The sequence below is a fragment of the Hippichthys cyanospilos genome, chromosome 19 (assembly GCF_059441005.1).
Source record: "Hippichthys cyanospilos isolate Australia breed blue-spotted pipefish chromosome 19, RoL_Hcya_1.0, whole genome shotgun sequence".
NCBI classification, from domain to species: Eukaryota; Metazoa; Chordata; class Actinopteri; order Syngnathiformes; family Syngnathidae; genus Hippichthys; species Hippichthys cyanospilos.
This window is the reverse complement of record NC_142387.1, coordinates 11,652,323-11,667,660: the sequence shown is the minus strand read 5'-3', so window position 1 is coordinate 11,667,660 and position 15,338 is coordinate 11,652,323. Positions and strand designations below refer to the sequence as shown.

At 37.8% G+C, this 15,338-nt stretch overlaps 1 long non-coding RNA gene and 1 other non-coding gene across 2 annotated transcripts in view; one reads left to right on the top strand and one right to left on the bottom strand.

Moving 5' to 3' along the window:
* Positions 1–14,555, bottom strand: part of LOC148407911 (uncharacterized) — a 44,018-nt gene extending 29,463 nt beyond the window's left edge. The window contains exons 1-2 of the long non-coding RNA XR_015863679.1: positions 14,494–14,555; positions 5,344–5,441 (exon numbers count right to left, since the gene is read on the bottom strand). This is a non-coding gene — a long non-coding RNA (uncharacterized LOC148407911). The remainder of the gene's footprint in view (positions 1–5,343; positions 5,442–14,493) is intronic.
* On the top strand, positions 13,569–13,643 carry LOC148407912 (small nucleolar RNA SNORD36). The gene has a single exon (XR_015863726.1). It is a non-coding gene; the product is annotated as a small nucleolar RNA SNORD36 (small nucleolar RNA).
* Positions 14,556–15,338: the final 783 nt, after the last annotated feature.

Sequence of the window (15,338 nt, the reverse complement as noted above, 5' to 3'; positions counted from 1 at the left end):
GAATACCCAGATGAAAATGGCCCTCACTCAGCCGTACACCTCAAAAAAATGACAAAAGGTAACAAATTCACGCCCGATATAACAAACACGACAAATTAACGCTCATAGCAACCGCATCTTTGAGCATTGCCACACAGACATTCTTGTTTACCCCCAAACACGTAACTTCCGCCGCACACATATTCCCGTTTACCCCGCGATGTGCGCCTCAAAGTCAAACCGAAAACATCTTTTTGCTCTCCAGCAAAAAACATCGTTCTTATAACCCTTACATTATGTCATAACCCTCCAAAAGCTGTTCAAACATGCGGGCTTTAGCACTTTGCTCCCCATAAAGCTGTCACAAAGCTGCGGGATGTCTTCCCTCCTCATCATTCCTTCAGTAGCTTTCTCTGCACTCTTTCTCCCTCGGTGTAAATCTTTTATATTGACTCGGCTGACTAACTTTTGGCCCGGCCTGGCGTGCTCAAAGAGGCCGCCGTCTGTCTGTAGTTGTTGACAGCGCTTATCTCCGAAAAGCTATCGCTCAAGACCTTTTTTTCTTCTTCTTTATATATATATATATATATATATATATATATATATATATATATATATATATATATATTTCTATTTTGCACAACATCTCTGATGCTAGGCCATTTGTTCTACAATCTTTGGCGTGAAAAGTGCATTTTGGGGGATTTGCGGGAAGCAAGTAAAAGCTGTTTTCCGCTGCGTCATAGCCTAAGGCTTCGCCCGCGGCACAAAGACGAAGCGTGTGCTTTGTTAAACTCCAGAGTCGCTAGAACACTCTCGTTACAATGACGGAGAGGAATAATGCTTCGGCTGAAAATTACACATCCGTTACGGCGTTCTCGGTGAATGGCGTGGGTGGAATGGCGACAATAATCACTTAATTGGGCTTAGCTAGCATGTAAGCTAGCTCGAGTAAACGTCAAACAAGACCACGGAAAACTAGGACGCTAAAATTTTACTGCACACCCAATACGCAATAAATTCCAACAAGGAGCTATCACCTAATTGAGCTTAGCTAGCATGTACGCTAACTCGAGTAAGCTCCAAACAAAACCACGGAAAACTGGGATGCTAAAATTTTACTGAAGGCTTAATACGCAATAAATTCCTACAGGAGCTATCACCTAGTTGATCTTAGCTAGCATGTAAGCTAGCTCGAGTAAACGTCAAACAAAACCGCGGAAAACTAGGACGCTAAAATTTTATTGGAGGCCCAATACGCAAATCACCTAATTGAGTTTAGCTAGCATGTACGCTAGCTCGAGTAAGCTCCAAACGAAACCACGGAAAACTGGGATGCTAAAATTTTACTGGAGGCCCAATACGCAATAAATTCCTACCAGTAGCTATCACCTAATTGAGCTTAGTTAGCATGTAAGCTAGCTCGAGAAAACGTCAAACAAAACCATGGAAAACTAGGACGCTAAAATTTGACTTGAGACCCAATAGGCAATAAATTCCTACAGGAGCTATCACTTAATTGAGCTTAGCTAGCATGTAAGCTAGTTTGAGTAAACGTCAAACAAAACCACGGAAAACTGAGACGCTAAAATTTTACTGGAGGCCCAATACGCAATAAATTCCTACAGGAGCTATCACCTAATTGAGCTTAGCTAGCATGTAAGCTAGCTCGAGTAAACGTAAAAAAAAAAAAACACGTAAAACTGGGACACTAAAATTTTACTGGAGGCCCAATACGCAAAAAATTCCTACCAGAAATTGGAGATAAAAGTAAGAATCCTACCAATCGGTTTATTTTTTTCTTCCTTAGAAATTTCCTCCTGTAAGAGCAGTCACTGAACGCACCATGAATCAAAATTAAGACTGTCCCGTTTAGTTATTTTCAATTTTAGTTCACCGCCAGGTTGTTGTAATCGAATTTTTCGGTAGTATAATTATTTTTGATTAGCGGAATAGAACAAAAATGCTGTGACCTTGGAAAGTCTGCGGCTTAATTATCCCGTTTAACTACTGAACCGTATTCGAAATTTCTCTTTGCGACCAGACTATGTTTTGCTGCACTCAATACGTTTAATCCAATCTTGTTTTGTCTTTTTTTTTTTTTTTATTTCTTTGATAATGCCCCAGCTTCTTCTGCGCCTATACGCAAGCAGCGTTTATTTGGCCACCTTGAAGATACCGCTCAATAAGATCTTAATGATTTAGGGGTTTAGTCGAGTAATTTGTCCTTTGCCCGTTTGTTTTAATTGCTAAGCAAGATCAAGAGAAAGTTCCCAGAACTTTGTTTGCTTCCTTTGCTCCAAAATCAATACGCTCCACCTGGAAGTCATTATAACCCCGCATGCATGCGTGCAAAATGGGACTACCCGCAACATACACAAACACATCCTAATTAAAGGATGTCGACTTTGCACACTCTCTCTTCTCCAGTGGATTAAATGAAAAATGAAAATGTGGCAAACTCAAATTTGCAAGTGTACGTCTTTGTTAGCGTGACGCTCAACAGGTGGCGCTAGTCTGCTGTAAGAGATTTTTATTATAGACACTATACAAATCGCTGCCTCACTTCTAAATGTGTGAAAATTATTTTCCAGTGGTCAGTGCCCCGCCCCCTTCCGTCATCAATTTCATATGAATAATTATACTAATATTTCAGTTAAAATTGCATTTGTTAGCTCAGAAAGAACTGAACAGATTATGAAATTATATTGTTCGGGAAGTAATTTTGTACCGTGAATCTTTCACAATAAAAGCGTGTTTTTACACATAAATAGCCTAATCCGTTCCAAACCCTCTAAAATGATCCTAAACCCTATAATCCTAAAATTATAATAAAAACGGCAGAAAGTGACATCTTTTTAGGGCATTTAATTTGAAGGTTTTCATTTGACATTTCAAGTGCTCAAGAATCATTTACAAGTCCACGGGAGCAATAATAATTATTTTTTTGAGCATGTAAGTTTACTGAAGTTTAGTTTGGGGTCATGCAGAGTGCTTCCTGTGTGATGTCATTGCTAAAGTGCTAACTAGGTGCTAACAACGCGCACGTCAGACGTGACAGCCCAAAGTGCGACGTTACATATGTGTTTTTATGTAAATATGTACTTTGTTAGCCATAGCTAATGTCAATTTTATGTTTGTTAATTCTACAGTGTAAATTGTTGGTGGGAAGTGTGGATGAAACGAGTAAATATGAAAAGCGCCGTCTGAAAAATGCCGTAATACATGTTGTGTTTCAAAATAAAACATTTTATTGTGTAGAATGAAATGGAAATTGGAGCTGTAATTTGAATTATTATCATCATACCGTCAGAATTTGATACTATCTCACGCCTATTAGTTACACTTTTTTTTTCTGCAGATAACCAGAAATAAAATATGATGTACTCACCCTACACTATATTTGACCAGGCGTAAGTAGTCTCCATCCAAGTCCTAGTAAATAAAACTGCCAAATGTGTCTATCTGCAGTTTTCAGCGCCGTTAAAGTGGAAGAAGAGCCTGCAATTACAAAAACCTACTATACTCAGTCTAATGGCTGCAGCGCTTTTAAAAAGCAACAATGAGAGCCCCAGTTCACAATTCCACAGACTGAAATACAGTAGATTCCCTAATGGACGTTAAAGCACCAAAATAAAGACGTGATGATGGAATTACATCTCAAAATTGTAAAATAAAATGCTAATCGCTTCTTTCATTAGCTTTGGCTGTAAACGTAAACAACAGCTCAATTAGCCCCATAAAACGTCGCCTAGTTCCAAGACAAGAAAAAAACAAATAAAAAAAGAACGACACACATGTATACCCTTCGGAATCGAACGCTGAGATGAAACGGTCACTGTCATGATGTGGAGCGTTGAGGAAGGGACATTGGAAGAGTCACTCCGACGTTTGAATCGTCTTCACACGGAGGATGCCCGAGGGATATTTACCAGTCGCGTTTTATGTGGCTAAAATGCTTGGATATGGACCAGGGAGGAAAAAAAAAAAAAGACGGTCTTCTCCTGTCAAATTTTATCCCTCATTTAGTTTCAATTTCATTTGAGATCATTTGAAATTTTAACAGGGTTTCTGCAGGTATCTGGAAACAGCACATTTTCAATTTAAAAGCAAATGGACTGGAACATGAAGTAAGTTATTGCTAAATGTGCTATTGTGACTGTTTCATATAGGTAAAACAAATCATGTCTGATTTATTCAGTTTTGGAACTACATGAAGAGTGGTATCTGTAGGCGTATATTATTCAGCAAATCCAGAATAAAGCTCGCGTGACATAATCCGTTGTATCGATTTGATTGTGAGCCTGTGTCAATGATGACAGTGTGTATTCATCTGAAACGTTTCTAAAATAAAAACATACACTGTTTCGTAAATGAGTTAATAACACAATAAAGCATTAGGTAGCTCTTAATTTGAAAGGAAAAAGGGCTGTGATAGTTCTGTCAAAATTTACAATCCAGAAAACAATTGCTTCATGTTCCAATTGACTTGCTCTTAATTTGAAAAAAATGTTATGTTCCTGTCATGAACTTAAAAAAAAAAAAAAATTCAATTTGACCTAAACCCAAAAGAAATGGAATCGAATCATGTGACAAATCGACAATGTTGAGCTTTTTAATTGAGCTCTAAATTTTCAAATTTAAAGCAGTGTAGTGTGGTATACCAAGTGTAGTGGAATACTACGTTTTCATGTCCCCTCTTTACGGCATTTTTCCCACTTTACGACATCAACAACTGTCATGACCTGTGGGAGTGGCTGTGTTTGTATTGTTTTGCCTCCCTCTTCAGGCGTTTTTAGGTAATTGCTCTTATTTTTTGTTGCAACGCGTCTCTAAGATGCTGGTCTGCTATTGGTCAGTGTCATGGTGTGTGTGTATACACATATATATATATATATATATATTATTTAAAATAACCCGTCTTTTTGGGGGAGCGAACTTGTGAAAAGTACTAACGCTATCAGGAACTCAAAAAAATCCGTAATCGAAATAAATGAGGGTCGCCCTCCGCTTTCAGAAACGTCTTCCACACACTTTTACTTTGCCTCCTTTTTGAAATGACAAAAAAAATCCAAATACTTGCACGTTTAGGCAGAAGCTTCAGGTCAGCGTTAATTAAAGCGCACTTGATTCCCAAACAAATATTTTTGACAGCTGCCTGAATTTTGCCTTGTGGTTAAATGTAAAGCACATCTTTCCCTACAGAGATGCTTAGCTACATGCATTATTTATATTATTCACAGCTGCATTTTCAATCAATATCCCAATTTTTTTCCCCCCCTCAGACATAAAAACTTTGCTAACTTTCCCGCCCATCTCCAACGCTAGTCCTCAATCCGAGCCGCGGTTTGGCTAACCTCTCACCTGAACGAGCGAGCTTCACTTGTGCATTTTGAGCCGCCGATTGGACATGGCGGGCGTCCCCGTGCAACCGCTGTGTCTTTCCATTTTCTCCAAGGACCCTACGCAGGGATGTGAAAGTGGTTAGTTATCACTTTCACTCTGTCAGCTGGAAGTGACACCTCCCACTGAACATTATTTTTTTTTTCTTTTAGGCGCGGTGAGGTGCTGACTGAGAGGTCACACTAAGAGAAAAAGTAAATGACAGCGTGACATACGAGTGTTGCGAAAAAGTCTTAGGTCATCAGATTTGTTGATTTAGGTTTTGTTGCTATACGGCTACGGTAATTGCTGCGGGTTGACATCGACTTGGGTTTTATATTTGTCGCTAGCCTGCGGTTATATTAACTTGCTTGCTTGTTCTTTTCCTTGAAAGGTTTCGGAGTATCAGGGTCCGTATTTTTCTGGGTTATTATTATTATTATTAAGGGAATTCTGACGTGTCAACATTAATTCCGGGATTTTTCACTAACCTAATCACCTAACTTGGGATGAAAGGGTCGTAACATCGTCAAATATAAATATAGTTTTACTTTCAACCCCACAAAATATTCAGTGGCATCAGCCCTAATACATATGTATATTTACATAAATATATGAAGAATTCGCTAACAGAAATATGCAGATATAATGTTACATGACATAAAACACTACCCGCAGCAAAATAGCTTTTCTGCAACATTTACTTCTTGGATCGAAGCCTTTTGTCGACTACAAATCCCACAATGCATAGCAAGACTTTTGCATTTTGAGAGTCCAAGCTAAGCCAGTCGATGAAGTCATTGTAAGGCTTGCAAAGGTCATAAGTTGACCGCAAGCGCCCTCTGGTGGTTTTGGGGTCTCAACACAAAAATTTCTACTGCACCCTGTTTGCAAGTTGCGGTTGAAAGGATGAATGCAAAAATTGGAGGAAATGCATGATAAAAGATCAAGTTTCCTATATGTCCAAATTTGATAATATTTCCAATTTTTAATGGCAGTAAATGAGCCTGACATTGGCTAAATTTGACATCTGCAAGGTGCCCCTCTCAGCCTCCCGTTTGATAGCATTTCAAAGGGATGGCAGGACGCCATGTTGAAAGCCATCATGTTTTGACAAACTATACAATATTTTAGCCTCCTCGTGATTTTTTTTATGCTTTTCCTTTGATATCACACCTCAAAAACATCTATAAGCCCAAGTTGGATCAAAATTTCCCCTAGGGGGTTAAAGTGACTTTAAAACCAAAAACAAAATAATAACCACATGGAAAAAGCACAAGCTAGGCTAAAACAGATGAAGGTTAGCCAATGTACTTAGCATTATGATTTCAATCTTTCAATTCCAAGTTTTATTGGAAACGGAAACCTCAAAGAGGGCCGATATTTGTAGCATTTTCATACCTTTCGAGGTCCACAGAATATTGTGTGTTATGACTATGAATGGGTGCAACCATAAGAAAGATTGACTTCCATTCTTCAGTCATAATTGATGTAGGTAATAGCTGTGTTGCAAGAGTGGAAACACTGCCATCCAATGGTAACAATTATCATTATGGTGCTCAATTAGCTTATATTAGCTAAGCATGAGTCAAGGGTGTCAGCTACCCTCCATTAAAAACAAATTTGACCCCAATATAACGATTATTTTTATTACTCTTTTAAAAGACGAGAATTCTCGTCCATGGCACTGAATGAGTTAATTATATGAGCATTGCCTAGCATATTTAAAAAAAAAAAACATACTCGGAACACCATTGTTCATCACCCGTGTTTGCGGTGTTATGAAATAAAATACACACATAACCCAATCTTGTACACACACTCATAATACAAGCAGGAGCGATTGTTTGCTTGGTTGGTTTGTCAAGCTCGCCTATGATTGGATTAAAAAAAAAAAAGAGGATTACGGCACAGCTAATATTCCATATTGGATGATTTGAACTGTACGCCATTGTTTTGTTGCCAGCAACGCTTGGCTGTTAAACATTCACAGAGCTTGAATTAGGAGCATGCGGCTACGGCCGCTTAATTAATTGAGTTAAAGGCCACTGTTGGGTCTTGGCAGAGCTTCTGAATTGCATTGTTAAATATTTGCTCCCTGGGAAATTTGGACGGTAGCGGCAAGCCAACCTGGAAAGACAAAAGATAGTCGGGGAAAAAAAAAAAAGAAAGCGAGTTTGCGAAAGGGAGAACGAAGCTTTCTTCAGGTTATATTTGAGGTCTCGGTGACAGCTGGATTCCCTTCGCTCCCGATTCTTTCAGGCCGCGTGTATCAGTCTAGGCGGCGAAGTGCGAGAAAGAAAGTGCAACTGATGAAGCGAATAACCTCAGACGCCCTCTGTTTTGGCGGGAGAGGCGCCAAAGACGTACTTTGACTCACCGACTTTTTGTTTTATTCCTCAACTTTTCACTGAGCTGCCAAAGATCAACTCTTCTATAACTACCGGTTCTCACCATCGAAGAATCAGGTTTTTTCCTTCCATCGGATATTTTTAGATACGATCGTTTCTGCAGCGCTCATATTACCGTTGTGTTGTCAGGATCTGCAGTACTCAGAAGTTACACGTTCCAACAGAAATGTTTGGAGTCCGATTGCACGGTAAAAAGGTCAAAGGTTCAAACTGTATTTACAAGACGAGCGAAAAAAAACAACGGATTGTAAAAAAAAAAAAAGTCACGGTAAAACTTAAAATACCGTAACTCCCCAAAAATAGAACACACCGGTGTAAGACGCACCTAAAGGTAAATTTTGACCCAACTCGGGCTTTTTGATGTGTGATATCAAAGGAATAGCATACACAAAAAAACAGTAAAATATTTTATAGAGGTGGAGAGGTACACCCTATAGGTGTCAAGTTAAGCCCATGTCGGGCTCATTTACTGCCATTCAAAATTGGAAATATTGTCAATTTTGGACATCAAATTGTGTCCAAATTTTATTTAATTAAAATAGTGTTTAGAAGACAGAACCATACTTTGGATTTATGTGGCTGATGGATCAATCTTCCTAGAACTGTGTCGAATTAAAAAAAAAATTTACAGGACGCACCAATTATTTTGGAACTCATTGCTGGTGAAAAAGTGCGTCTTATATTTGGATAATTATGATAATAGAATGAATTTACAAGTAGCATCGTCATCATCTTCTTAATATCGCAACCGGTGATATAACTTATTCCATTTTTGTCAGAAAGTGTTTTACTCTGAGTGTTATTTTCGCTTCAACAAGTGTGTTTTGTTCCTCTTCTTGATCTTCTAAAGCGTTTCATTTTCGCTTTTTATTTTATGGATAATTGTTACATTATTGTGTATTTGATTTACCAGTGTTGATGTTTTTTCAGGCCTGAAGATACCACATTTTAGGAGACATTTTTCACAAACGAAATCTCACGTCAACAAGATCTCAGCGAGAATAAAACACACGGCGGACAACGATGTCAAAAGTCGTAGTTAGCGGTCAAATTTTGCTGAATGAAGATCAAATTGCCCATGATTAATATTTCGATGTCCGAAGGACACGCATTGATTCGAAAGTATGCGTCCCTGTCAAAAATTACTCGTCTAGGACACAGAGACACGAGAACACCCTTTCTGTATAAACAGTGCAATTCAAGAGGTCTTCATGACATTTTCATTTTTTTTTTTTTGGTCCAGTTCGGACGAAGTGGATGTCACCCGAGTTCAGTTCAATATAATCAACTGAAACATGGATGTCCCTTCTCCTGTCCAAACATTTGATAGATAATATTTGTTCAAGCGCAGATACCAAATTTGAAATGTTATTTTTTTTCCCCCCAAGGGTCATGTCTGAGACTCGCTTTCACTATTTTGAAGGAATCGGTGTTAAGGAAACAATATTAATATTTAAGACCCCTTGCAGTTAAAGGAGCTAAAGCAGGGGTGTTAAACGCGCCGAGCATTTACATTCCATCCAATAGAATCGGACTTTCCTCTGTGAGGTCTCGCAACATTATAAAAAGCCTTAAAAAACAAAAACAAAAACAAAAAACAAGTCAAGCATCTAATCTTGCTCATGTATTGGCTGAAGGAGGTAAAGCAGGGGTGTTAAACAGGCCGAGCATTTACATTCCATCCAATAGAATCGGACTTTCCTCTGTGAGGTTTCGCAACATTATAAAAAGCCTTAAAAAAAAAACAAAAAAACAACAAACAAGTCAAGCGTCTAATCTTGCTCATGTATTGGCTGAAGGAGGTAAAGCAGGGGTGTTAAACACGTCGAGCATTTACATTCCATCCAATGGAATCTGACTTTCCTCTGTGAGGTCTCGCAACTTTATGAAAAGCCTTAAAAAACCAAAACAAACAAAAAAAACAACCAAAAAAAATCAAGTCAAACGTCTAATCTTGCTCATGTATTGGCTGAAGGAGCTCAAGCAGGGGTGTTAAACACGTCGAGCATTTACATTCCATCCAATAGAATCGGACTTTCCTCTGTGAGGTTTCGCAACATTATAAAAAGCCTTAAAAAAAAAAAAAAAACAAGTCAAGCGTCTAATCTTGCTCATGTATTGGCTGAAGGAGGTAAAGCAGGGGTGTTAAACAGGCCGAGCATTTACATTCCATCCAATAGAATCGGACTTTCCTCTGTGAGGTCTCGCAAATTTAAGAAAAGCCTTAAATAACCAAAACAAACAAAAAAAAAAAAACAACCAAAAACAAACAAGTCAAGCATCTAATCTTGCTCATGTATTGGCTGAAGGAGCTAAAGCAGGGGTGTTAAACACGCCGAGCATTTACATTCCATCCAATAGAATCGGACTTTCCTCTGTGAGGTCTCGCAAAATGATATAAAGCCATAAAAAAAAAAAAAAAAAAAAAAAAACAACCAAGTCAAGCGTCTAATCCTGCTCATGTATTGGCTCATTAATTCGCTGGCCGAAATTAAAAGACCCAATCAAGCGCGGCCAAATCAAAAGCCAAGTGGCTCGGAAGGCTAGCAGACACGGGGCGACCATCTATTATTATTGGTGACGGGGTGTTACCTATTGTGAGATAAAGTTATTTTGTTTGTTTGGCAGGTGATGCATCAGGCCGGGTAAGCAAGGCTCCCAGGCATATATAAATCAATGATAATGGTTTTGCCCGCCATCATGGCCTTTTCAGATATTCTGCGGCGCTCAACGAGAGTGGCATATAGCACGGAGCGGACTCCCCCGTTCGTGCGTTCCACTGTCTGCCGTATGCGGCATGGGATTTAGATTTCGCCTGCTTTCACCCGGTTGCTTCGCTCGCTTTTTGCGCCGGTAGAACTTGAGTTATGGAAATGGCGCCGTATGCTGCCGCAACTAACAGCTTTGTGAATAACAAGTGTTTGGCAGGGAAATTCACTTTTTTTTTTTTTTAAACAGAAGGCGATTATCTTTTTCCGGATGCATCTCAGTGTGGTGAATTTCAGATCATAAGGTGCAACTTTTTTCTCGTGATTTGAGCCCTGCGGCTTATTGTCCACTGGGGCACATCTGCGATTTTTTTTTTTTTTAAGAGTGCAGACGTTCATTCCTAGGTATTTTGGTTTATTTTTTTTAAGTGTTACAGAGGGTCTAAAAATGGCTCGTAGTACATAATTGAAAACTTTGGGTAATGAAGTACTAACTTGAGCATAACAATAACTTTAGGGTCTAAATTACAGGAATGAATACTGTAAAAAAAAGATACAAATATCTACCTAAAGTACGTAAAAATATGTTTTTGTTTGAATGAGTTAAAGCAACTGTGTATATCTGCATTTTTTTTTTTTTTTTTTAAGATGTCCATTTACTATGAACATACTATGAAATACAACTGAAAATCAATGGCGGTGCTCAAAAAGAAGTGAGCAGACTGAACCTACGTCCGAGGTAAAAACTATGTATACATTGAAAATGAAAGGTTTGTCACGTAAACTCGATCGACATACACCCACATATACATATAAAGACGTAAAGTACACACACACATATATATATATATATATATATATATATATATATATATATATATATATATATATATATATATATATATATATATATATAGACACAAAACATTATAAGCGTTATATAAGCCCCAAAAATTCCTCTTATTACATGTTATTGTCCAAGTGTACTTACGACCGCCATTTTATTTCCGCGTGGACGAGACCAGAACCAGTCAAGCATCCGATCTATTTACCTTGGCCACTCGGCTCTGGAAGGACACTCGACGCTGTTAAAATATGGCCGGCGCGGATCAGACAGCTGACAGTGCACAGCCCTCTTAAATTTGTCACTTGGAAAGACGCAATAAAATCCAGACAGGGGTCTTTCTGTCCAGAGACTGCTACTGCATCACTTTTATCGAAAAATCAATGGACGCTCATCATACTGCTATTTCATGTCAAACCAATTGGCTTAAGCCAGATACACAATGCTAATTGATAAGTGATCAGATATTTATTGCGAAACGACATTTTGGGTGTTTTAACGATATGTTATAAATTTGAGCAACACCGACGATCAAATATCCTATACTGCGGTTCTCAGCATTTTTACGATCCGTACCCCCAATGACTTTTTATTTATTTTTTAATATTTCACTTTTTTTAGGTGGCTAGTTGAATTGATGAAATCAGCACCTAATTACGAACCTATCAGTGCTTAATTTAACACTGATTTCATTTCGTAATTGGAATTGAATGAGGATAGGAAAATGCTATATCTTTTGTGATGCTAACAGTCAACCCTCCTCTAAATTGCCATCCGTTTCTTTCCGGGAGATCTGCAAAGCCGTCTTTTTGCACATCTTTCACACCCTTCAAATGTGAGTTAAATTTGACATTTTCAAATGCGGCAAAGATGGTTTCGGGGAGGCGTTATGAATTCCAAGCGTCTCTTTGGAACGGAGCCTTGTACGACCTCTGGGCTCCCATCGATCAAGAAATGATTCTCATGGGGTTTGAGATTAAAGGTTGATATATAGTTGAGGAGAATATTTTACACTTATTTGGAGGGAGACACCTGGAAGGCTTGAAGTGGAGATCTATTCTTGACCGGGGGACATTAAAAGCGTCTTTTTTTTTGGATTCGGTGAGATGCGGGGTTTTACCATTTGTATCAGCGTACCTAAGAACGCATCTCGCCTTGGGTAAATACATCAATTCATATTTCATGAGGCCCTGTTTAATAAATTATAACTAATAGTATAACGCATGAATCTGAGCACTTTTAACATCTGCCACGGCGCAGACAGACGCAGTCTGCTGAACTCAAATGATGAATTAAGTGTCAGGAGAAGCAGATAGTGTGCGGTTTAGTATTCCAGTGCGTTTTCAGGTGAAGCGATTTCTCGTGGGTGAGAAATAAAACTTTGAAATGAGTGGTATTATCGATAGCAGAGGGGGACATTTGCAATATTTTTGTTTTCGGGTGGTTCGTCATTTAAGGTAGCGTAGGTACGTTTTTGGACGTACACAAATTTTGAGTGGGTGAGAAAGAATATTTTTAAATGAGAGATATTATCAAGAGCAACGGTGGATATTTACAATTTTTTTTTGGTTGGTTTGTCAATTACGGTACCGTAGGTACGTTTTTGGACTGTTCACCCAAGGGGTAAACGTCAGTGCATCAATGTTAACGGCACTTCCGTCAAACACAAATTTTGAGTGGGTGAGAAAGAAAACTTTTAAATTAGAGATATTATCAAGAGCAGTGATGGATATTTTCAATGTGTTTTTTTTTGGTTGTTCATCATTTAATGTCCCGTAGCTACATTTTTGGACTGTTCACCCAAGGGGTAAACGTCAGTGCGTTGATGTTAACGCCACTTCCGTCATACACAAAATTCGAGTGGGTGAGAAAGAAAACTTTTAAATTAGAGATATTATCAAGACCAGCGGCGGATATTTACAATTCTTTGCAATTCCGTAATTTAAAAGAATACTTTTAAATTCGAGATATTATCAAGAGCAGCGGTGGATATAAATCGTCAAATTATATTGGACAGCAACGGCGAATCAATGTGATCCTGGTGGACACCTATTTGTATTTGTTTGCTTTTCATCTGTATGTATACTACACATTTACATATATAGTGTATATACACTAAGATGGGTAACACCTGTGGAGTGCAAGCCGCAATAGATCCGCGCAATGAATTTTACATGCACATAAAAATTCCCTGCCAAGCTCTTTGTGACGATGAGGGGAAATTTAGCAGAGTCCTCTCGGCCATACAAATGATGCAAGGCTTTCTGATACAAAGACAGCTTGTTGATTTGAAAAACGCGCATTGTAAAACTGATGTAGAAATATTGCAGGGCTGCAACTATGGATTATTCTAATATATGATTCGTTCAACCATGATTTTGTCAATTAATGAATGGATAGGATTTCCAAACGTTCTCATTTTCAGCCTTGACTGTTTTTTTTTTTTTCACGGCTGGTACTAAATCAGTTAAGTCATAAATAACCTAAATTATTACTTTAAGTGAATTTGTCCTAATGTAACTTTACCAAATTCATAGTTTCACAGGTGTGCAATTGTCATTTTCAGTAATTGTATTTTTTGTTGCACACAATATTATAGTAATAGAATAATTTTCATATAATCCATAGCAGTACATTATTTTACTTACTTTTACGAGTATAAAATAGACTTGTTTTCCTCTAACACTGTAGTTTGGATTTTCTATGATTATTTTTCTATTTGTTTATAAAATACATATTTTTCTTCGAACACATGAAGTAAAAATAATAAATACAATGAAAAACAAATATCCTGTGGGGGGAAAAAAGTCCCAGTCAAAATGAAATAGTTTTACAATTTCTTTTCAAGGAGCACAGTGAAGTGCAAAGAACATTAAGCTGAATCAATTGGTGCTGTAGTGCTGGATTTTGGACACTAGGTGGCACCCTCATAACAACATACATGGCAGCAGGTTAAAATATGTAAGATATTGGTTTTATGTCATGTATATAACAATATACATGTTTTCTGAGGAGGGTTTAAAATGGATGGGTAACGAATCAGTTAAGCGATTTTTTTCGGATTTAGAATAACCTGTAACCTGTATAAACATCTTTTAAAAAGTAGTTAACATTTTGCTGAAATTAGAATTAAATGTACATTGTCTTTTGTTAAAGTTAAAAACGATACCTTTGTTAGTCACCACAGCAAGTGGGGGGGTAAAATGTTTTCTCTTTCCCTGGGGGGGGCTCTGCAAAAAATAATTGAAAAGCACTGGATTAAAGTGACATTATACTGTATTGCACATCTTTCAACACAAACACATTTTTTTTTTAAAAATGACATCAGATGAAAATTACAATCTATGCTTGGAATCTTGCCAGTATCATTCATTGTCCGCATGGCAGACAAAAGGAAAATAGTTGCCAAATCCTCCAACCCGCACATTTCCCACCCCGTTTCATCCAAGCATGTTGGAGCTTTCAAATAGAGATGACTGAGAGCTTTGTGCTATGATCATCCTTGAACTACAGAGGTTGGAAATTCTTTTTTTTTTTTTTAAACTGCGAAATGGAATCCTTGCTCAATCCCTTTACATAAAATATATGTCTACATATGAATGAAGAGCGGTAGGAGGTTGAAAAAACAACAGAGAGGTTGGTGGTGATCAACAAAGGCAGGGATTATGTTTCTTTATGGTGGTCTTGCAAAAATTAAAAAAAAAAATCTTTACCGTTTGAAATCGTCATTTCATCTTTTTATGTTATATATGAATATTGGAGGTGTTCCCCCGGGTTTGAAGTTGTTCAGTAATAAACATTTAACTGTTGTTACTAAGTCAAGTCGCTTTAGATGTAGATGACGTGCTTATACCGTATGAAATCGTCTTTTCATACCTTAATATTGGTGGTTTTCCACAGGTTTTAAGTTGAGTAATAAACATTTGACCGTTGTTACGCACCCAAGTATCTTTATACGTAGATGACGTGCTGTTACCGTTTGAAATCGTCTTTTTATATTATACCTAAATATTA